The sequence below is a fragment of the Calypte anna genome, chromosome 6 (genome assembly GCF_003957555.1).
Source record: "Calypte anna isolate BGI_N300 chromosome 6, bCalAnn1_v1.p, whole genome shotgun sequence".
NCBI lineage: Eukaryota > Metazoa > Chordata > Aves > Apodiformes > Trochilidae > Calypte > Calypte anna.
The window spans coordinates 15,991,869-16,015,007 of NC_044252.1; the positions used below are offsets into that span (position 1 = coordinate 15,991,869).

The 23,139-nt window shown below is 44.2% G+C and overlaps 1 protein-coding gene across 1 annotated transcript in view; it reads right to left on the minus strand.

Moving 5' to 3' along the window:
* The window catches only part of SGMS1 (sphingomyelin synthase 1), a 92,647-nt gene extending 70,251 nt beyond the window's left edge, over positions 1-22,396 (minus strand). Inside the window, exon 1 of the mRNA XM_030453204.1 lies at positions 22,256-22,396. The gene's annotated coding sequence lies outside the window, so the exon portion shown is untranslated. The remainder of the gene's footprint in view (positions 1-22,255) is intronic.
* Between the last annotated feature and the right edge of the window lie 743 nt (positions 22,397-23,139).

Sequence of the window (23,139 nt, forward strand, 5' to 3'; positions counted from 1 at the left end):
CAGATTCACATGAAAATATGTTGAAGATTAAAAGCTAAGTTAATTCTAAAAAAGCAAGTCAGTGTTAGGTTGGAAAACAACAAAACAAAACACAGTGCAACTAACTCATAGTTAGGTCATTCTCATATTCACAGCCAGATGTTTCTAGATAATTTCCTTAGACTATAAAAATCCAGTCTGATTATTCAGATGGATCATGTTTTCTGGATAAATAGCTGAACACAATTTCCACTACATACAGCTCCCAGTACCAGTCTACTTAGATCACATGCACATACATTCATGGATCTATTAGGACTTTCCTGAAAGCTTTGGCTTGATAATCTTTTCAAGGCATGCTATTGTAACATCTTTTTGAATGTAATGTGATCTGCTGCAACATTTGCTTCTGAAACACACATTCCTTGCTTACTGGCAAATACAGCAAGGGTTCCCTCAACTTGCAACCCATAAACCTATTTATAAAATGTCATACGCCTCTTCCCATAAAGCAACTGGGAAATGACAGGCATTCCCTTCAGCCTGTAACCTTTCACACAACACACCTTGTGACTTTATGATGCAAACATGCTACTGATTAGGAATGCAGGGTATGACCAGAGTTAGGGGACCTCACTGACACCCCTGGGACAGACAATAATGCAACCGAAGTTTCCAGTCTTCTGCCACCAACAGGAACTGGTTAAAATTGTTTATTATTTTGCTTACTTTAACCAACTAAACCGGTTGGCATCTCATAAATCATTTTCCATTAAATGGTACCTATTTTTGGCTTCATGGAAGCTGAAGGAGAATGGGATGATCAAGGACTCTGTGACAAGCACAGTCTACATGCTTCTGGCTAAAGAGATGGGGACAGAAATGGTTCACCTTGAACTGCAACCAACATCACTCATCAGAATTCACACTACATTTAAATCCATTTCTTCATGGCCAAAAGCCTTGCTGTCCAGTTATCTATTGACTTGGAAACAAACCACAGTTTAAACTTTTTAAGCTTAGCTCTTTCCATTATGCAAGTGCTTTGGAACAACAGGCCTTCAGACATATTCCACCCTTGCAAGTGTGTTTAAAAAGTAATTGCTGATAAAAAGCTGTAAGAGAGAAATCAGAACACCTTGAGTTGTATAAAAGGAGCTGCAATGGAAACAGACCTCAGAGCTGAGAAAATTTACTTCTCATGCTTACATTTTCCAGCGTTTAATATGAGAACAATACTACAAGTTTGAGATTTTGCTAGTTGGACAACACAGTACCAGCAGTCATCATGATGATGGTATAGGGAAGAAGGGGAGACCAGGACTGATGCTGGTATGCTTATATGCATATATAAGGGATATAACACATGCCAGATGTACATATATGGGCATGTATATAATATATATATATGTGTGTATATATAATATATATACTATATATTATATCACACATTATATATAATATATAATATCTATTATATATTATATATATTATATATTAACTTTGTTTGGCTTAAATTAATTATTGGTAGCTATTTTAGTTTTAGGAATACTGGTATTACATTTATACTAATATAGTGTGGTTTTCTTGTATGTCCTTGGTGCACTAGGGAATAATAAATACTTTGTTGCTGAAAAGAAAAGGGGAGTTAAAATTACTAACCTTGGAACAAAGGATTAGCCAGACAAAGTATTCCTGATTTATTGCAAGGGCTTACAGACAAATGGAGGGGGCTGCTGCTAAGCTTGAGGAAAACCAAACTTGGTCAGTTCTGGCTAACTGCATCAGTATCTCTCACCTAAGTGTGAGAATTCAAGGCCTGGGGTTAAAAGTACACCATGAAGAAGACTTGGGAGCTTTCCTCTCAAAGACCCTTGCCCAGGACCACCAGGAAATAGCATGCATGTGTGAATGGAAGGAATTTTTATTATTATGAAATCCAAGTCCAATGAGCCAAATCCTGCTTACCCTCAGAAACATCATGCATATGTATAATTTAACTGTATAAATTCTTTGTGATGTACCCAAATGATGTCCATGCATATTGTCCAGGGTCTGTATTAAAGTATCCTTGTATTACAGCTCTGTAGTAAAGTATCTGTTACTCCACAGGTTTTGCCCCACCTGATGAAATTTATCTACAGTGAGCCACATTTCTAACAGCTGGCTCCAGCCTCACTATACTGGTTCAGTAGTAGCTACTGATAAGTGAATATTTCTGTGCTTTCTCCTTATTTACCTCTGCAGAGTCCCCATCTCACAGCTCTTGGTGCATGCTTTTCTTGGGTTGTGAGGTTTTTTGCCCCTGGCAGGGAATTCCCAGCCATAAGCTGGTTACTTTCTCATTTCCATAACTGCCTCATTAATCACAGGACTTAATGCAAGCTACTTTAACAACTTCGAGTTAACCAAATATAAACAGAAAAAAAAATAGGTTTTTAAAATGGTGATCTGTCAGGTAAGAAAATATTTTCCTGCTCAGTTAACATCACTATATGAAGGTTTACAGCAAGGTAATACTATATACTTCTGTATTTCCATGTTAAAATACATTAGGAGTTCCTATAAGAGATAGTAAAAACCACACAGATCTTCTCATAATTCTTACTCATTCTACCTTACAAGCTAGAGCTTGCCTGGTGTGGTCAGAGACCTCAGACCAAGCAAATCGAGACAATACAATATAAAAAACATTGGAATAAACTTTGGTCAACTTGATGCTTACCCTCCATGAGGTTAACTTCAGCCCTACAAAACAATATCTCAAGACAAGCCTTGTGCAACACTTAGCTATAAGACTACTTGATGAGGCTCAAAAGTTAAAGAAAAGTTTATTGTGGATCTCTGAAAAAAAACCCCCAGAGTGCAGTATCTCATAGTATTGAACAAGTTGCTCATCATAAGCACTACATGACAATAAAACCAAACAGACTTCATTTTCCGTTTTTTTCTTACAGCAGGGAGAAAATTACTTAACATCACATGGATACTAAGTGCCAAAATTAACTGGTTTGCTTCAATGCAACACACAAAACTATCTGCAACACTTCAAGAGGTAAGAACAACAAAAACAGCAAGTCACAAAGAACTGTGCCTCCCCACACCCTTCTTTGAGAGGGGCAGAACGGCAGGTTTCTCAGATAGGAAGAGGTTTATGAGCACCTCTAGGTTTCACAAGACCTTTGCAATGTTAAAAACTAAGATCTCACTTTTTCTTTCTGCAAAGACACGTTTTAAAAGCCCACTGGAGGGAACGCCTAATCTGAAAAACACACAGGTGGATATGCAAACAGCATCCGTGCTGTAACAGGTTTCCAAGATGTCACACTAAAGTCACAGAGTTTTAAGTTTCGCTGCCAGTCAGTATAAAGAGCAATGGACAAAGTTGTCTTGTACCACTGAATTTACACATCAATGCTAAAGATAAGGAGGCTGGAATATAAAAGAGACCTTCAGCCTCCTTGTCAATGCAAACTCTTCTCCAAACACTTGTAAATTGACACAGCTACCCCAGTTAGTCCAAGTAAACTACCAGTCTACCACAAACAACCAAACCACTGCCAGTGCCCTATATTTAAGTTGCTAATAGGCATAATTAGTGGCATAACTGTTCTCATTGCCTCACCAACAGCCCTTTTCAAGTCACTGCAGAAGACAAAATAAATCTATTCTCTTCAGAGATTTACAAAAGTAATACTCACCTCAGAGAAATTCTAACAACCTTTCACCACCTGCAAACCTTTTCCTTTTTTTCCTGTTTTTATTGGGGATCTGAATTAATTACAGGCCAGAGAGCAGATGAGTATTAGCTCTGCCTCAGTTGCCCAATGAACTCTCTGTGCTGCTCTGACCTACACAGACTTCACTGACTACGAGAAAGCCCCTCAGCACAGAGCAAACACGGGTGCAACTGTGATGAATGCTGAGATCTATTGTACCATCTTGCTTCCCATTCCTCACACATTTTATTCTTTGGAGGCAAAGAAATGGAGGGCACAGGCTCAACAGCTGAAAACAAACTCTGAAACACCAAGGACAAGACCTTTCCATTTCACATTTAGTTACAGTAGCTGCACCTTCAATTCACATTCAGCGTTTCTGGAGTCACAGTGGCAAGATTTATATTGTCGCACTGATGTCACCTTTGCATGTGGTTTCCCCGCAGTCACAAGCTCCTTACAAAGAGCCTGTCATCATCCTGGTGAACTAGATCAAATGCTTAATAATGCTCTTGCTTAATAGGGAAGCAATATGCTTGAACAAGCTAGGTTGATTATAGGAGAGAAAGACACGGGAGATTGAGCAGGTGACTGGGAGTGGTGGTTCAGTAAAGAAATCTCTGATGAGAATTTAGAAGTTAGTGAAGCTCTTCAATAATTTTAAGTTATATGAGCCAAAGGCAGTAACAAAACCTAGTTCAGGGGAGAATCCAAAGGTCAGAAAGAAAACGGTATGGAACCATGTAACATACAAAAGATGTCTGTTTTAAGATCACACAATATATACTACACACATGAACAAAGTCATCCTCCAGCAGTCATCTGCTCTCTTCTTACCTATGATGCTTCCCTACAGTTAGGGAACTTCCTTCTCACATCAGTGCAAATGTACACCAAGGTATGTATCAAAGCAAGAGTTAAACTGCAAGGCTTGGGGTGCAGGTGCTGCATAAGGGAGGAAAACAAAGCTAAGGAAAAGAAAAAAAAAATGGTCAAATTTCCCTAAAACAATTTCTTTAGATAGAGAGTTAGTTTTCACCTTGGACAACTAGCAACAAAGGGATATAGCCCAAGAAGTACAAGCAAAGCCTTTGATAGCCTTAAGCTCTCCTGCATCCTTTCTTCCCTCTTTCAGTGAGAGACTTTCTCATTTTTAAACCTATCCTGAAAACCTCTCATGAAAGAGGTTCACAAACCTCTCATAAAGTCAGGGGTTAAGTGAAGCTCAAGTGATACAGCTCATCTGCTTCATGCTAAAACTGTCTTACATGCTCCTTTTTGCTAACTCTTTTGGTGCCATTGTTATCAATGGGAAGCAGGAGGAAGCTGGCAGGCACATTTGACCATCAGAACAACACGATGAAGGTAATGGCAGAGTAGTTCAATGCGTTCTTGCCCTCTGGGAGTATTAAATTCCAGTGCTGGGGCTGAGGACGACAGTTGAGAGCAGCTGAGATGCAGCCTGCCCCCAAGACTGACAAACTGTTCCTGTTTCTTGGATCTCCAGAGGCCAAGCAAGCAGAGGATTTGCTACCAGTGTGCTGGAAATGGTTTATTGCCTGGTGGCTGTAAAACACAGCAGCTCAGCAGCAACCCTCCTGACAATACAAACTCCCAGTGAAGCTTTGCTCTCATCTGTCACACACAAATTCAGCAGAAACTTTTTTCTTCTCAGACAGACTTGAGTCTCCTGAGCACAGACACTAATTTATTCTTCGTTGCAGTGGCCAGGAGAGAGACCTGCACATCCATGCACCAAGGGCAATGAATTCAAGCATGAATTTGCTTTCAAGGATTTGCACTCGACTAATTCACTGTAAGTAAAAAGCAATGTTACCAGATGACACCTCGGAGAATGACACTGGAAGAGTGGCTGATGGGCAACAACTGCTCTGTGTTAAAAATCAGTAGACCCCTAGTCTGATGCAAATGATACCTAAATCTCAGTGCTTTTTGAACGGCGTTAAGGCACACATTAACAAGTGGCAGATGACTTGCTAGCGGCAGGGAGGGACTTGAGAGCTCAGCAGCAGCACAACGTGTCCATAAATAAACTCAAAGTTGCCTGCAACAAAGTATGTACGTTTGACCTCCTTAGGAAGAAAAAAAAATTTTTTTAAACTTCCAGCTACAGAAGTTTTTCCATCTTTCAGAGTTTTCCACGGTGTGAAACAGAAATTTGGTTCACACACTTTTAGTTTTCTACTCTCTTTCTTGACTTAAAAACTATCAATATGGGAAGAGAACTTTCTGGACCACACCCCTGCCAGGCTACAATAATTGATCTTTAATCTTGTTTCTTCTGGGCATTGAAAAGCATCTAGGCACTGCTGCAACACTCCTCCTGTGCAGTTAAATAAATGCCCAGAGACAGTTACCTCCCAGGCTTTGGGGAATCGATGACTGGTACTAATTTTGAAATGAGGAGAAGGAAGGGAAGGGAGGCAGCCCCCCACAGCCAGAAATTGCAGCCAGCTCTGCCACCCCTGCCCTCGGGGATGCTCATCCCTGACTCCAGTCTCACACATTTCCTGGAAAAAGCAGAGCTTTTTGAAACCCATAATTGCCATCCTGCTTGTACTTCTGGATGTAAACATGCAGGCTGATCTCTTGCAGTCACGACACAGTGGCACAGATGACCCGGGTGGAAGCCCAACTGAGGCCTTTGTCAGTTTTATTCTGGCTCATTGCAGAAAGCTAGGTGAAAATTTAAATGCGTTCACTTGGAACAAGAAGGATGAGGATCCTCCCTCCCTTGTAGCTCTGCACACTGTTTTTTCAGCTTTATTAAAGGCAGGGGCAGCAGCTGTCACAAAGGATCGGCCTATACCCCCCCAACCCTCTATTCGGAGGGATGTTCACTGACTCTTGGAAAGGTGAGAAACAGCCTGGAACGGGCTTCGTGTCACAGGCTGACTGCTGAGCCAGCAGCTGCAAGAGAGGTATCTAAAGACCCAAAACTACAAGCAGATTTTGCTCTCGTCAGATACATGGAAGATTAAAGTGGATCGACACACACTGCAAAAGCAATTTCATTAAGGAAAAAACAATAGAAAAAGCAACACAGACCCTAATTTTATGCTGCTGACCTTACCAAGGAAGGCTTTGTTTCCTGCTTTAGCACATTCATAAAAACAGCTCTCAGTTTACGCTTGATCAGCTGCACTTGATCAGCTGTTACAAACAACCCACAGAATTTTCATCTGCTCCCTGAAACTTCTAGGAAATAAACTGCATGTAAGCATGAAAAGAGAACTAGAGTTTACTCAACACTTGCCAGAATATTCCTGTATTTTGAGCATATAAGCAGCCCACACAAACCTGGTGACTGATCTAGCAAAAGCAGGCGTTGTTTAAATCCCAAGCCCTCCTTCCCTTCTCACCTCATCAGAAGCCCCAAATTCCCCAGCAGCAAGGCAGGACTCTCTGGTACCTATGACATACACTTCAGGTGGGGCTCAAGACTCACCCTTTCCTAGCAGAAGCCAAAGCTCTCTCCTTCCACACCAGGTGCTTCTCTTCTGAGATGCTCTCCAACGCTGTGCCTTCTCCCTCTAATGACAAATGACTGCAAAGACCTGATTTCTGTTTCCTTCCCTCTCCCCTTCAGGTAACAGCCACCTCTCAGAGTAAGCTGTGAGCCCAAGAGGAAGGTGGTGGCAGCAGAGGTCAGTCTCACAGGATATGATAGGACCCTGAGAAGATGGGAATGGACACAAGGAGGCAGAAGACAGGGAGCAATTGTGAGAAGACCAATCCAGGAAGCCCAAGACTAAAGAGATGATCTGAAACTGATTTTAGCTGCATTTCTGAGCCTAGTTCCAGCCTCTACTTGCTGACTTTGAAGCAAGAAGTACTATAACTGACAGGTTTAATTCGGGAATAGTTTCAAAGTCCTGCCAAGAATACTTGTATTAATTGCTGAGCTTAAAACCGTGTCACTTTACTGCACATTAATACTTACACTTGAGGAATAAGTATGCACCCTTGTAAGTACCTAAGAAAATCGCCAGATAAGGCAACAGCTCTCTCCCTCTGCAGAGTTAACAGTGGTTTCAGCCACTGGAGGAACAGTGCTGCCCTCACCCTGCCAATGGAAACCATAGCAATAAAAATACCAATTAAAAAAGATGGGCACCTTGTTTAAGACCATCTAACATGCCCTGTACAAGACAATCGTCAGTTCTAAGAGGCCGACTTGAGACCTTCACATTAAAAAAAAAAAAAAAAGAAGTACAGCACATCATGGCTATAAAACATTACTTAATTTAATGTACTAGGTTAATTTATTGCAGAAAGATACTGAAATAAAACTCTGCTTTGTCCACATTCTTGGATAAATGACTAACCACAAAACTATCAGCCAGCATCCTGTACACTGAGATAACAGCAGCCCAGCTCTGCTTGTGTATCTCCTGAAGACCCTTTCTGACACTAAACAATGAGATGTTGATTTGGGCTGTAAACTGTGTCCAGGCCTTTAGCACATAAATAGATAGCAAGCTCAAAGAACTAAGGGCCTTGAAAACGAAACTGGCTAAGACCAGCTAGACTTGCTGCCCAACATTATGCATGTGTTGGAGAAGGAATTAACAAAAGGACATCACAGGATGACTTCCCAGAATACAGAAGTCCCCTCCCCAACTAAGAATGCAAACATTTCCAGGAAATCAGATAAATATTACAATTAGTTCCAGGGAATCTGATCTTTATTACAATGAGTTTTATACATATGTATCTACTAGTACAATATAAGTCGTGTCTGCTGTCACTCATGTTATGCATGAGTTTGAGAACTCTCTCTCCTGCATGCAGCACTGCGATAAAGAATGCCTGACTTTTAAAACTTAAAAGACGTGTCAGAGGGTTCTTTGAGCAACTGAACTTTACAGTATCACACAAATAAAATATGTGGATTAGTATTAAGCATACAGCAAGTGACTTCACATAAATGACCATGGAGTAGTTCACCTCAGTTTTATAAAAAACAAAATGTTTTGAAAGCAGTTCTCACAAGGAAAAAAAATCTTTATATCCAGAAGTAGATAATATTACCTCCAGATAAGCCAATGAAGAGATCACCCCTCTTTTTATTTTAATGCTTCTCCTATTTTTTAAGCTATAAATACAGAAAGATCTGCTTGTTTATCGCTTCAAATACCTCAGACATTTCACTTTGCAATGTCTGTGGAAATAAACCGACTCTTTTCTTTCTAGCTGAAGTTTATGCTGCCTTTTTAGCAACTTTCAGCAACATTATGAGCAAGGATGCAAGAACTATACAAAACTGCACATCTGAAACTCTTGTGCCTACGAGTTCTGACTAAAAATTTTATGCTGATTTAATACTTTTTTTGTGTCTAGAATAAACACCAAAGGCAAGCATGCATTCACACACACTTCATCCAGAATACTGAGAACTGGCTTTATAAGCAACAAAATCCCTTCCTAGAGGATGGACTGCTCAAGGCTGCTACAGTGACAATGTAGCAGCATCAGTATTTTAATTGTACCATACTAATACTGACACTACAAATACCCCAGTGGTGCCTGGCCTGTGCCCTGCCCCATTGCTCCTCTGCTTCTTCCCTTGTTGCCACATCCTTTCCCAGGAATTTCCTGCTCACAGCACCTCCACTTGCTTCAGACTCTTCAGCTGGAGACAGAATGTGGTGCCCTGCCAGCCCCTCACCATCTCCAGTGCTGGAACACAGAGGCTGTGCAGAGTTTCTAATCCCAGAGAGAAAAGATCTCACAGTCTCATACTATGGTGCATTAGAGCCCACTTGAGTTTAGTCTACTACAGACCCACAATTGCATCTCACGGTGTGTTTAAAAAAAAAAAACCACAACGCATCAGTCACAATTCACTGCAGAAGCTATTTCACTTAAGTGGTGCAGAGAAGGCCACTTGTATTTTGCATGAAACAGATCTCAAGTTGATTGCTACAGTGATAGTGAGGGTAGAAAACGTGGCACACGTTCCGTATACTGACATTCACTGTCAGTATATTCACTGTTTCCCTCTTGATAAAGTCCTGCCCTGCTAGAGAAACCACAACACATTTCTCCAAAACCTCCTGGGTCACCCCTTCAACTCTGGAAGCTGGGGGAAACCAAGGGAGGGAGGTGGCAATCTGCCCTATGACAGCCATGAATTAACTCAGCCCAGAAAGCTCACTTTGAACAGATGTACCCAAACCTTTGGTGTCTAAGGGAATCAAATCTGCAGCCTCTCAATCTAAAAGCAGGGACATAGTGTTAAGAGATTGGAGCTTACAGTCTGGAGGCATTCACACCTTACCTGGGTCCCAAGGTGGGAAGCCTCCATCACAAGTCACCCTGCCACTGCAACCACCAGCTCAGGGTGACATAACACTGGAAATCAGTCTCTCTCATTCCTGGCAATTCAAGCAGTCTCTCTACACTGAACCACTGGGGTTGGTCCACATGCTGAACACATAAAAAAAATTCTCACTCCTACTTAAATGGCAATTTATAATAAATGAACTATGATCCTTTAGAAAGTATCACACCAGTCTTATATTAAAGAGATGTTCTCCATTGAGAGTAGAATGAGCTTGCAGGACTGCCTTTGGAGCCAGGAAGTCTGGCTGGAAATTATTTTATGCTGCTGGGACGGGGTGGTTAGACCAGGACCAGCGATGGTGCTTGATGGTGGCACCATGTTGCTGTCATATGGGACAGAAGCCCCTAGCAATGTATAGGTGTTCCTGTCTTGTCCCTACCCATTAGTTCATCTCTTCTAAGTTAAGTCTTGTGCAAATCTAAAGAAAACATGTGTGAAAGCATTTCTCAGCAAACTGCAAGTGTCTACTGTGTGTGGCTTCAATGACTGAACAGATAATCCTCGTGTGCCTGGAAATGTGTGCATCTCCAAATCTTCTCTGCTCCATGGTCTATCCCAGTGTCCCTGATCCTGGCAAGCTGGGTTGTTGGCAGAGCCCTGGGAATAAGGGGGCTTTGCTGCAGCAAGCACTGCCATCAGACCTAGTGTGAGCTTGGATCCTGTTGGAGCAGGCTGGGCTCTGCACATGGGTTTTCCCATGCAGAAAGCTGCTTCTGTATGGAGGGGGAAGAGAAGAAAATAATATAACACTACCAGGGAGAGAAAAATCACTCCGAGGGGTTTGCTGCTTAGGGAGAGGCCTAATCAGCAGCTGCTATTGAAAAAGCAAAGGTGATGCACAGCTGTGCAAGGAAACGAGCTCTGTTGTTTCACCTGTAGCAGAGGAACTTAGCTTTAGCAGAGGGGTTGGACTAGATGATCTCTAGAGATCCCTTCCAACTCCAATGACTCTGTGATTTATGTGCTGAAAGTGGAATTAGAGGTAGGCAAAGTACTGTGTACTTGATATTTTTCATAAGGTTTATGGCAGAATGGACTAGCACAATCAGATAATTACCCAATTTGCAGAAAACCATAAGTAATTTAGTAGCATGGCATCGCATCTCGCAGGCTGAATTTAAAAATGTAGCTATGACAGGGGAACCACTTGAAGGAACACAACAATTTCCTGTGATTTTAGCATATAATCTGCTGTCAGGCTCCAACCATTAAAAAAAAAAAAAAAAAATTCTTAATCGTTGAAACAAGATTCCCAGAATGCTAACAAATAAAATCCAAAACTATGAATCTGGGAGACGTTATTGTAGAGTGGACAATTATTGTAGAGAGGATAATTATATTGAACCTTTGCTCACATGCAACTACAAATGGACAGTATTAAAGCACTATTACCAGTGTGAGAGGGATTACAAAGTTAATGCAAACAACCTACTTTTAACCTCCTAGGTACTTTGTGGGATATTAGCAAACAAGTAGGTCTAATGGGAAGAATCATAAAAGGATTTTAAAGATTGGCAGCAACTCAATAAAATGCCCAAGGAGAATTCCCTGTGGGCAGTTATAAAATGATGCACTTGTGCCACGATGAACTGTGATTAAAACAGCACCACAAACTAGTTAAGATACTGAAGTACAACCTGGTAGCTCACTGAAAACATCAGCTCAGCTGGACAGGCACAGAGAAGAAAACAGATACCAGGCATTCCTATTGCATAAATCTGGTGCACCTTTACCTTCAATACCATCAGTAGATGAGCTTTTTCCCCCTCCTCCTCTCCCATCCCAGCTTGGCAGTGAAAAAACACCAAGTAAAGCTCACAGGACAGACTGTGTGTAGACATGAGGTGGGAGCCTCTCTCCCCAAAGCCCACACTGGGTTCTTAACAGCAACAGACCTTCCTTGAAAGTTTTTTAAACCAAGTTGGACCCTAAAAAACTGAATTACCTTTGGGGTTGGTCTTGCTCTAGCAGACACTAGAAACTCACAGAGTTTCCAAAATAAATTTGCCTGTGACTGTAATCTCCATTAAGTTTCTCATAGCCACTCATTCAACTCTGGCATTCTCTCTCAAAAACATTATAGATGCTTTCAGACAAGACTAATGGTTATATGGGTCTGTGTCTTCTCAGCACAGATACTCCTTGTACTGTACGTGTTACCAAAACAAACTCTGAAAAAAGTATAAGAATGCAAATAATCCACTTCTGATACACACGCTTTGGGCCATGTTGGGTTTTTGTTTGGTTGGTTTTTTTACAATGCCCTTTGGTAAAACATGTATTTACATTTCTAAACTGACAAAAACTGAAGTAGTAAATTGCATATGCACAAAAACAAAGGCAATATCTCAAAAGTCATTCTGTTTATTTGTGGATTATTGCTCACTGCTGTGAAGTAAGGCTTTACATTGTTTCATTAAGTGAAGATAGAAAAACCCTACCCCCATTACTAAGTATTGCTTTTGGCAAGTGCAAGCTTCTCCTACCTCCAGAAGTCTCTGTAAAAACATGTTTCCATTAAAAGTGTACCCTTCCATCCCTCAAGTACTGGTGGAAGCAGAACAACAAGACATTTTGTAGGGACCTTCCCAGGCTTGCATTCACCTTGGTGTGCTTTTGCTTTGTGCTGCTTTCACCACCACCTTACCCCCACCCCGCCTCTGCTTAACATCCTGCCCCCCCAAACACCCTGCTTCAACATTTTGAGAAGAACACGGATGTTCCTCTTCCTTCCTCTAAGTTGCATTCACTCAACTATTAGTCCAAAAATACATTCCCTAAACCCTGAGAATTCACACACTGTTGGCACCTTATACTCTTTACACACCCTATGTAAGCAGCAAAGCTTGCCCTGTGCTCCCTGGCACTGAATTTTCACTCCCATTTAAATCAAGCAAAGCTTGAGCCCTGGTGCAGGTCACTAGCACAGCTGGCTAGCAGCTCCTGCACTGTAAGTGGCCACCTTGAAGTAACTTCATGATTACTTGGTGACATGCTCTAAGAACCATACCCCAATGCAGGTATTTTTGCAGCAATCACCCTCAAGGTGCTTCCAAGGTCTTTTACATCATTGTAACAGCAGTAATTTTTAAACCTTTCCAACAGTTTAAAATTAACTTTTCTGACAAAGTTTTCCACAGCAATATAATCTGGTTACATAAATCTCTGTGCAGAGAAGCATGGGCACAACAGAGACAAAGTAGACATCAGAGCAGAAGAAGAAGCTCAATTTGGATGAAGCTGTACGTAGATTCAAAGCCATTCCTAAGAAGTTACAGAAGGGCTCTCCAAGCCTTATGAGCAAGCAAAAATCCATTCTGTGTACAAATGGGACTTTTATAGCTTGGCACAGTGCTCAGCTGTGTAGTCAATTTTTTCAATGCCTGTTAAATTTTTACTTGAAAGTGGCAGTAGAGCTCATGCCAAAGGCCCATACAACACGCCAGCTCAGAGGCAGAAGGTCAAAGTCTGGTATCAAGAGATTTTATGGAAATGTTTCAAGACAAACTTCTTAAAAGCATGGCACTACCTAGGGAGGAACAGATTTACACTGCTAGGAAAGCTTAGTAGTGATCTTCATGACTCCTTTCCAATGAAGAGTAATATATTAAACACTTCATCTTGTAAAAAGCGCAACAGTAGGGTCTCCTGCAGGTGGTGAGAGCTATTTATGTATTTATTTAACCCTTAGTTATTTTGCTGAAGTTAGGAAGTTTAAAGATTTACAGCCCAAATGATTGTCCTTTCTCTATTAGTATATAAAACTATGGCTGCAGGAGAAGAAGTTAATGGGAACTGAGAAAGGCTCTGTATTCTCTACTGTTTTTATAGAAATACTTAATCATAGAATGGCTGGGGTTGGAAGGGACCTTGAAGATCATGCAGTGCCAACCCCCCTGCATGGGCAGGGACACCTCCCACTAGACCAGGTTGCTCAAGGCCCCATCCAACCAGGCCTTGAATCCTTCCAGGGAGGGGGCTGCCACAACTTTCTTGGGCAACCTGTCCAGTGTCTCACCACCCTCCAGGAAAACTTTTTTCCTGATATCTAGCCTAATATCTAATTCCTAATATGTAATATTTTCAAGTTTTAAACCATTTCCCCTTGTCCTCTCACTACACAACCATGGATAAAGCCCTACCACAGTGTTCTTACAGTCAGATATTGGAAGGTTGCTATAAGGTCACCTCAAGAACCTATTCTCCAGGCTGAGCAATCCCAACTTCCTCAGCCTATTTTCACGAGGGAAGTGCTCCAGCCCTCTGATCATTTTAGTGTCTCTCCTCAGGACGTGTTCCAGGAGCTCCACGCCCTTCTTATGCTGGGGACTCCAGAACTGGACACAGTACTCCAGGTGGGGTCTCACAAGAGCAGAGCAGAAGGGGAGAATCACCTCCCTCACCCAGCTATCTGTGCTTTTTTTGATGCAGCCCAGGACACAGTTGGCTTTCTGTACTGCAAAGCACACACTGACAGCTCATGTTAAGCTTCTGGTCCACCGCCAGCCAAGTCCTTCTCTTCAAGGCTGTCCTCAATTTTTTCTCCTCCCAACCTGTACTGGTGCATGGGATTGCCTCAGCCCAGGTACAGAACATTGCACTTGGCCTTGTTGAACTTCATGCAGTTTGTACAAGCCCACTTCTCCAGCCTCTCAAGGTACCTCTGGATGGCATCCCTTCCCTCCAGGGTGTTGACTTCACCACACAGTTTGGTATCATCAGCAGCTTGCTGAGGGTGCACTCAATGCCACTCTTCTTGTTGCCAAAGATGGCAAAGATATTAAATGGTCCTTGAGGAACACCACTCATCACACATCTCCATTTGGACACTGAGCCCTTGATCACAGCTCTTTGGGTGCAACCACCCCATAAGCCAGTTCCTTATCCAGTGAGTGGTCCATCCATTAGATCCATATCATTCCGGTTTGGAGACCAGAACGTCATGCAGGACAGTGTCAAATGCTTTGCACAGGCCCAGGCAGATGACATCTGTTGCTCTGCCTTTGTTCACCAAGGCTGTGACCCCATCATAAAAGGCCACCAAACTGTCAGGCAGGACTTGCACTTAGTGAAGTGTGGCTGTCACCAATCACCCCTTTGTTATCCACATGCCTTAGCAGAGCCTTCAGGAGGATCTGCTCCAGGATCTTGCCAGTCACAGAGATGGGACTGACTGGCCTGTAGTTACCTGGGTCTTCTTTTTTTCCATTTTTGAAAATGGGGGTTACATTTCCTCTTTTCTAAACAGCAGGTATTTCTAAGGTTAAGTTAGAGTCAACAACAACCCTGAGCAGATGTCAAGTGTGAAGATTTTCAACATACTGGATTTTGCCAGCTGTACCCACATCATGATAAAAAATGAGAGAGAGCAAAGCCCCATCAAAATGTGATCTGTCTGCTCAGGGTCTCCCCTTGTACTGCAAGAGCAGATTTTAAAACACTTATACACTTTCCCATTAAAGTATTTCAACTGTCTGAATCTGCCATTTTAACAAATTCAAGTACAAGGCTTTAAATTCAATTAGCACAAATCTCTGTGCTCCCAACATTAGATTTGCAAGTGACAATTAATGGCATTCAACACACACAAAGTTAAGCTAATATACTAATAGACCAGCAAGGGAAATAGTAAGACACTTCAAAATGCAATACTCTTTTTTAGTCAAGGAAATCAAAGGTTTAGGCTGCATGGGGCAGGGAGAGATGACAGCTATTAAAAAATCCTTAAACCAAGGCTGCAAAAGCTCTCTTCTCCAGATACCCCATACAGCAGTACCTGCAAAGAAGAAAGGCAGCTGCTTTGTACAGTAACATCTCCTTCCAAGCTGCTGGGGCTTCAGAGTAATGTCACAGCATCACAGAGTTCCTGAGGCTGTAACAGACCTCTGAGATGACCTAACACTACCACATCAGCTAGACCATGGCACCAGGGATGGTGATTCCACCACTTCCCTGGGCAGTCCATTCCAATGCCTGATCACCCTCTCCATGAGGAAGTGCTTTCTGATATCCAACCTAAACCTCCCCTGGAGCAGCTTCAGGCTGTGCCCTCTCATCCTGTCGCTCGCTGCCTGGGAGAAGAGCCCAACCCCCACCTGACTGCAACCTCCCTTCAGGTAGCTGTAGAGAGTGATAGAGTCCTCCCTGAGTCTCCTCCAGGCTAAATAACCCCAGCTCCCTTAGTCTCTCCTTATAAGACTTTACCCCTAGTACCTCCATCAGCCTCATTGCTCTCCAGCACCTCCATATACTTCTTGAAGTGAGGGGCCCAGAACTGTACACAGTATTCCAGGTGAGGCCTCACCAGTGATGGGTACAAGGGAAGAATTACATCCCTAATTCTGCTGGCCACACTGTTCCTGATACAGGCCAGGATGCCATCGGCCTTCAGGATCACCTGGGCACACTGATGGCTCATGTTCAACCAGCTGTCAATCAGTACTCCCAGGTTGCTGTGACCAAAATGCAGGACCCAACACTTGGCCTTATTGAACTTCATGCAGTTGGTCTCAGCCCAACAATCCAGTTTGTCCAGGTCCCTCTGTAAAGCCTTTCTACCATCCAGCAGATCAATACTCCCTCCCTACTTGGTGTCATCTGCAAACTTACTGAGGGTGCATTCCATCCCCTGATCAAGATCATTAATAAAGATGTTAAACAGGAGTGGCCCCAGCACTGAGTCCTGTGGGACACCACTCATGACTGAGCTGCCAACTGGATTTAACTCCATTGACCACAACTCTTTGGGCCCAGCCACCCAGCCAGTGTTTAACCCAGCAGAGAACCTGCCCATCCAAGCCATGGGCAGCCAACTTTTCCACGAGGATGTTATATAGGACAGTGTCAAAGGCTTTACTGAAATCCAGGTGGTACTGCAGTCCATCAGCTGCCTTTCCCACATCCACTAAGCAGGTCACCTTGTCATAGAACAAGATCAGGTTTGTCAAGCTGGATCTGCCTTCCATGAACCCATTCTGACTGAGCCTGATTATCTGGTTGACCTTTAACTGTTCTATGGTGGCTCTGGCGTTCACCCATTCCATGACCTTCTGTGGCATCGAGGTGAGACTGACAGGTCTGTAGTTACGGGGATCCTCTTTCCAGCCTTTCTTGGAGATGGGTGTCACATTTGCCAGTCTCCAGTCCAATGGGACATCCCCAATTAGCCACGACTTCTCAAAAGTGACAGAGAGAGGCATAGCAGCCACATCTGCCAACTGTCTTAGCACTCCAGCGTGTCAACCATCCAGCCCCATCAACTTGGGTCTAGCTTATGAAGCAGGTCCATAACCATTTCCTCAAGGATTACATAGGGCCCAATCTGTTTACTATCTCTATCTTAAGGGACTGTGTGCCCAGGGAACTCGTCCTACTACTGAAGACTGAGGCAGAGGGAAACAGTGACTAAGTACCTCAGCCGTTCCTTGATCCTTGGTCACTGTTTCCCTCTGCATCTAATAAAGAATGAAGATTCTCCCTAGCCCTCTTGTTGCTGATATATTTATAGAAACGTTTATTGTTATTTTTCAACACAGTTGCCAAGTTTAGTTCCAGTTGGGTATTGGCCTTTCGAGTTTTCTGTCTCCACAGCTTCACTGAATCTTTGTAATCCTCATAAGCTGCCTGTTGTCCCTTCCAAAGACCATGAACTTTCTTTTTGTTTCTGAGTTCCAGCCAAAGCTCTCTATTCAGCCAGGTCAGTCTCATTTCTCATCAGCTTGTCTTCTGTGACTTGGGAATGGTCAGCTTGCACCTCTAAAATTACCTCCTTAAAGTATTCCCAGCCTTTCTGGGGTCCTGTGTCCTCCAGAACTGCCTCCCAAAGGGACTCCCTCAACCATAGTCCAGAAGAGATCAAAGTCTGCTCTCCAGAAGTCCAAGGTAGCAGTTCTGCAGACTCCCCTCCTTACTTCACTAAAAAGCAAAAACTTTATCATTTCATGGTCACTTTGCCCAAGACACCTTCCAACCATTATATCCCTCACAAGACCTTCTCTATTAACAAAAAGCAGGTCCAGAAGCATGTATCCCCTTGTTGGCTGCCTCACCATCTGCAACAAGTAGTTATTTCCTACACATTACAGGAACCTTCAGGATTGTTCTCCCTCTGCTGTATTATATTTCCAGCAGATATCTGGGAAGTTGAAGTCCCCTGTGAGAACAAGAGATAGAGACCCTGAGACCTTACCCAACTGTCTATAAAGTACCTTCACCTCTTCATCCTGGTTGGGTGGTCTGTAGCAGACTCCCACGATGATATCCATCTTATTGACCTTTCCCTTGATTCTAACCTATAATCTCTCAACCTTGTCATCACCATCATTAATTTCTAGACACTCATATCTCTCCCTAACATAGAGGGCAACCACAGCACTTCCCCTTCCTTGCCTGTTTCAAGGAACAGACAAAGAAGGGCCAGAGAGAAGAGAGAAGAAGGGACTTGACCCTCATGATCCCTCAAATTTATACCAAGTATGACACATATGGGATGGAATACTCTGGTCAATTTTGGTCATTTGTCTCATCTGTTCCTCCCTAAAGGAGGGTTGCAGGTGTGACCTCTTCCTTTCTCTTTCCGGAGCATAAGATGTTCCTCAGAACCCAGCAGTGTTCTTGGTTCTGCACACCATTCTCCAGCTTTAACTATAAACATCAGTGTTATCAGTCCTAGAAACAGACACTGTTGATTTCAGCAAGTACAGCTACTTACAAGAGACTTAGTTGAAAGCAAAATTACGAGACAGAAAATTAGCTCTATCCTGGCCCAGCCAGGACATAACTACATTTTAAAAGCTGCATTTCTTTAAGAGTCATGTTAAGCCTCCTAAATTAGACTTATTTTTCTCTTAGTCAAGAGCTTACAGAATTATGTCAGCCAATAAGAAAGCTTGGGTGGTTCTTCAAGGATTTTTCCCCTCCTCAACTACATTAACATGTTTGATAAGGCTAGAAACAAGAGGGACAAACATTTTAAAGATGTCTAAGAACTCACTTATGTTCATGAACTATATTTAATAGCTTAATGGCATTTTATTAACCAAAATCATGACAAAGCAACCTGCACCAAGCACTGTCTCTGCTAAGTAGATTTTCAAAAGCATAAAATATATTTGGAACAAAAGCATCACAAAAAGCCAGCAGGTTTTATGTTTTCTTCAGTGTTCTGCGTTACCTCCAGCGTTTTTGGGGGAGAGAGGATTTATAATTATCATCTTGAATTATGTCACATACTTTGGCAATTCAAGCCATGTTAAAAGCCATGGTTCCCATTCCACAGCACAGGACTTGTGAAGAACAGCAGCCTTTGGAGGGCTCTCTGTCACTATCTGTCTGCTGGTGTCCTGGGTTCAAAAAGCCTCCAAGGACACAAAAGTCCTTCAGAAAACAATAACAGCACATCAAAAAACAAACAAACAAAACACCACACACCAAAACAAGAGCTTGCAAAACCCAGACTTTTGAGCTCACTTGGAGCTCACCTCTGCTTCAGAGCATTTTTTCCACATACAGCTGGTTTTGATGTGTTGCACTTGAATTACGACTGTAATAGCATTCAAGTGCTCTGCTCTATTTCAGCAAATAACTTGCTGTGAAGCCTTTAAAATCCTTCCTGCTCAACACATTACTCTGGGAACCACACCATGACAGAAGGCTCTAATGTCATGTTCAACAAAACCAACAGTCACAGCCATGTGAAAACCTCCCTACTTTTTTTTTTTAATTATGCTATATAGATTGTTTGGGGGTCTAGGGGGGTTGGTTTGGGTTGACTTTTTGTTTTGTGTTTGGTTTTTTTGTTGTTGTTGTTGTTGTGTTTTGGTTTTGTTTTTTTTTTTACTCCAAACAGGCCCTTCCTGACATGTTGGAGAACATGGGTTTGGCTTATTTTTGTCTGAGCATTTTTTTAGAGGCTATCCTGTTGCCCCAGTTAAAAAGCCTTTAATTCCTTATGGCCAGATAGAAATTGCTATTAAATCTGAGTAAATCCCAGGCCACCTATATTTAGCACAGCAATTAACCAATGTTTAACAACACAGAGCAGCACCAACCACAAGATGAGAAGAATTTTTAAGTTGCTATCACAGACAGCATGTCCATTTTTCCTCCACAAGTTCAGTTCAAGAAAACTCTAATTATTTCATTAAAAGTAGCACCTACTCAAGCCTGACAAGCGTTGAGAAAAACAATGACATACATGGAGAACACAAAGGTGCTATTAGCAAGCCACTGCCTTTTAAGGATTCTGTTAACTCTGAGTAGTAGTCAAATGGCATTCATTAATACCTCTATGTCCTGAACATTATCTGCATATTTTGATTTGTTAAATTTAGAAGTGTCATAAGTTTTCATCAGAGACCGGAAAATCATGCAGACAGTGAAGGAAATTCTTTGCTGTGAGGGTGGTGAGATGTTGGAACAAGCTGCCCACGGAAGTTGTGGACATCCCCTCCCTGGAACTGTTCAAGGCCAGGTTGGATGGAACCTTGAACAATCTGATTGAGTGGGAGCTGCCCCAGGTCATGCAGGGGGCTGGAACTAGATGATCTTTAAGATCCCTTCCAACCCAAACCATTCTGTGATTCAATAAAAGTTAATTAAATATGTGGGAAGACATGTTGTCACTAGGTTGATATGTAAAAAAAAACAAAGAAATGTGACAAATTATTTGGGAATCCCAAACCCACCAAGATCAACACTGGAGCTTCCACTAACTTGAATTGTCAGGCATCATGTCTGTATTTTAGACTGGTTTACAAATGGGCATGAAAGCCAGCAGAAATGATTTTCATCCACATGGACCTGAAGTGGCAGAACAGAGCCTGAAGAAATATCTACAAAACCCATTGTCACACCACGATGCACCTATGCTGCCATCAGCCAACGTGACACAAGGATGTTCATCAACATCCCATACCAGCTCTGCTAAGAGAGGCTGCCTGCATCAGCAAGCTTCACCAGCACTATGTCAATATGGCAGAAGTCCCATTTTTGACAAATAATATTCCTTGCTCTCTCTTTCAATCCTTGCCTTGCATATTCACAGTGCCTAAAGGCACCAAGGCATTCTTTAATGAGGTTTTCACACAAGAAAGAGTAAACTAGAAACCTTGATCAAAACAGGGCCTCCAGCAGGATCACTGTAAAAAGACAGCCACGCGTATTATTATACAGCCAAAAATACCCACATAATCCAGCCAGTCTATCAGCACGCAATTTCAGAAGGAAACAGGGATACCACACACCTGCCAGGGTGATGGTGAGCCCTCTCCTTCTCCCCCCTCATCCTGCTTTCCAGCCTCTTTGTCCCTCAGGCCACTGTCACCCAGAAAACCTCAGACCCGGGGAGGTGGCACAGTGCTAAGGCCACCGCTACGCTCCTCAAAGTCATTAGGACGAGACGGACACATTAGGACTCCTTCTTGGACACAGCAGATGCCTCCAGATCCTTCTGGAGCAGGAAGCAGACAGCTTTGCCTTGGCAACGGGACGAGGGGGACCAGGCAAGCCCTGGGCTGAGGCAGGGCCCTGGCTCTGCCTGAGGGGTCCCCACCCGGGCTCAAGGGCCGGGAGTCCCCCGGGTTGGGTGACTGGGCTCCCACTCACAGCCCCAGCTGAGCTGAGGGAACCATACGCTCCACGGACCCTCAGGAACAGGGAAAATGGACACCCCATTCAGACACCCTGGAGATGAGGGTAACAAGCCCGACAAGGCACCAGGGCTGAGGGGACCAGAGTCCCGTCCTGGGACCCGGAGCTGATGGGACTGCAGCCCCCAGAGCTGAGAGCACTAGGGCTGAGGTGACCGCAGTTTCCCCGGTGCCCCCTGATGCTGAGAGGCCCAGATTCCCTCGAACTAAGGGAACCAGAGCCCCCTCAGGCCCCCTGGGCCGAGGTGACGGGAGGAGCGTCCCAGAGCCCGCGGGGCTGAGGGGACCGGAGCCCTTCCCAGGGCTGAGGGGGCCGGGACAGCCCCAGCGGATCCCCCGGGGCGTTAGTGACCGCGGCCGGGCTACCGGGCCGGGACTCCCAAGCAGCGGCCCAGCCCCTCCGCTACACGGCCCCGCCTCGGGCAGCGGCGGCCGCGGCCCCGTCCCCGCTGTCATCCGCCGCCCACAGCCCCGGGCCTGAAATCGGCTCCATCGCCCGACGCGGCCTTGAGGCGGCGACGGCGCGGCTCCCCGCTTACCGTGCGGAACTCCGGGGCAGGCCGAGCTGGGTCGGATCGGGCCGGATGTGCGCGGCCCCCGGACGGACCGGCGGATCCCCTGGGCGGTGGCTCCGAACCCCGTGCGACGGCGGGAGGGGCGGGAGCCACCGCGAGTCACGTGACCGGCGCGTCATCGCGTGCCGCCATCTTACGCGTGGCTGGAAGGGGACCCGGGCGGTGACGGTGACGGTGCCGGTCCTGGTCCCGGTCCCGGTCCGGGAGCGGCGGTGGCGGCGGAGGCGGCGGAAAGCGGAGTCCTGGGGATTTCCCTCCCCCCCACCCCCAACTCCCGCAGCTGCTCTTGTAAACCCTGGGACACTGGCTCAGGCTGCTCCTCCGCGTGAAAATCAGTTGGTTCTTAAGCCACCTTGAAGCTTTCTGATCATATGTAGGAAAAAAAAAATAGGATGACCAAATGGTGAAGGATGGGAGGAATCTTAAAGACCGTGTAATTCCAACCACCCTGCCAGGGGTGGGCATCTTCCACTAAATGAGGTTGCTCCAAGCTCCATCCAAGCTGTCCTTGAACTCTTAAGGTATGGGGCAGTCCCAGCTGCTCTGGGCAGCCCAGTCCCTGTCTCACCACCCTCCCAGCAAATAATTTCTTCCTCATGTCCAACTTAAATCTCCCCTCTTTTCATTTGAAACTGAAATCCAGCATCAGCCTAGCGCACTACAAAGAGGTGAGGTGTTGCAGGGTGTGAGATGTTCTCATACCAAACCTCTCGGGCATCCTAGGCTGGACACGGCCTCGTCCTGCAGGCACTGAGGCCACGATCCATGCCCGGCACATGGAAGTGCTGCCTTTCCTCAGGGAGACGGTATCCCGGGCAGGGATGAGTGGGTCCTGCTCAGAGAGCGTG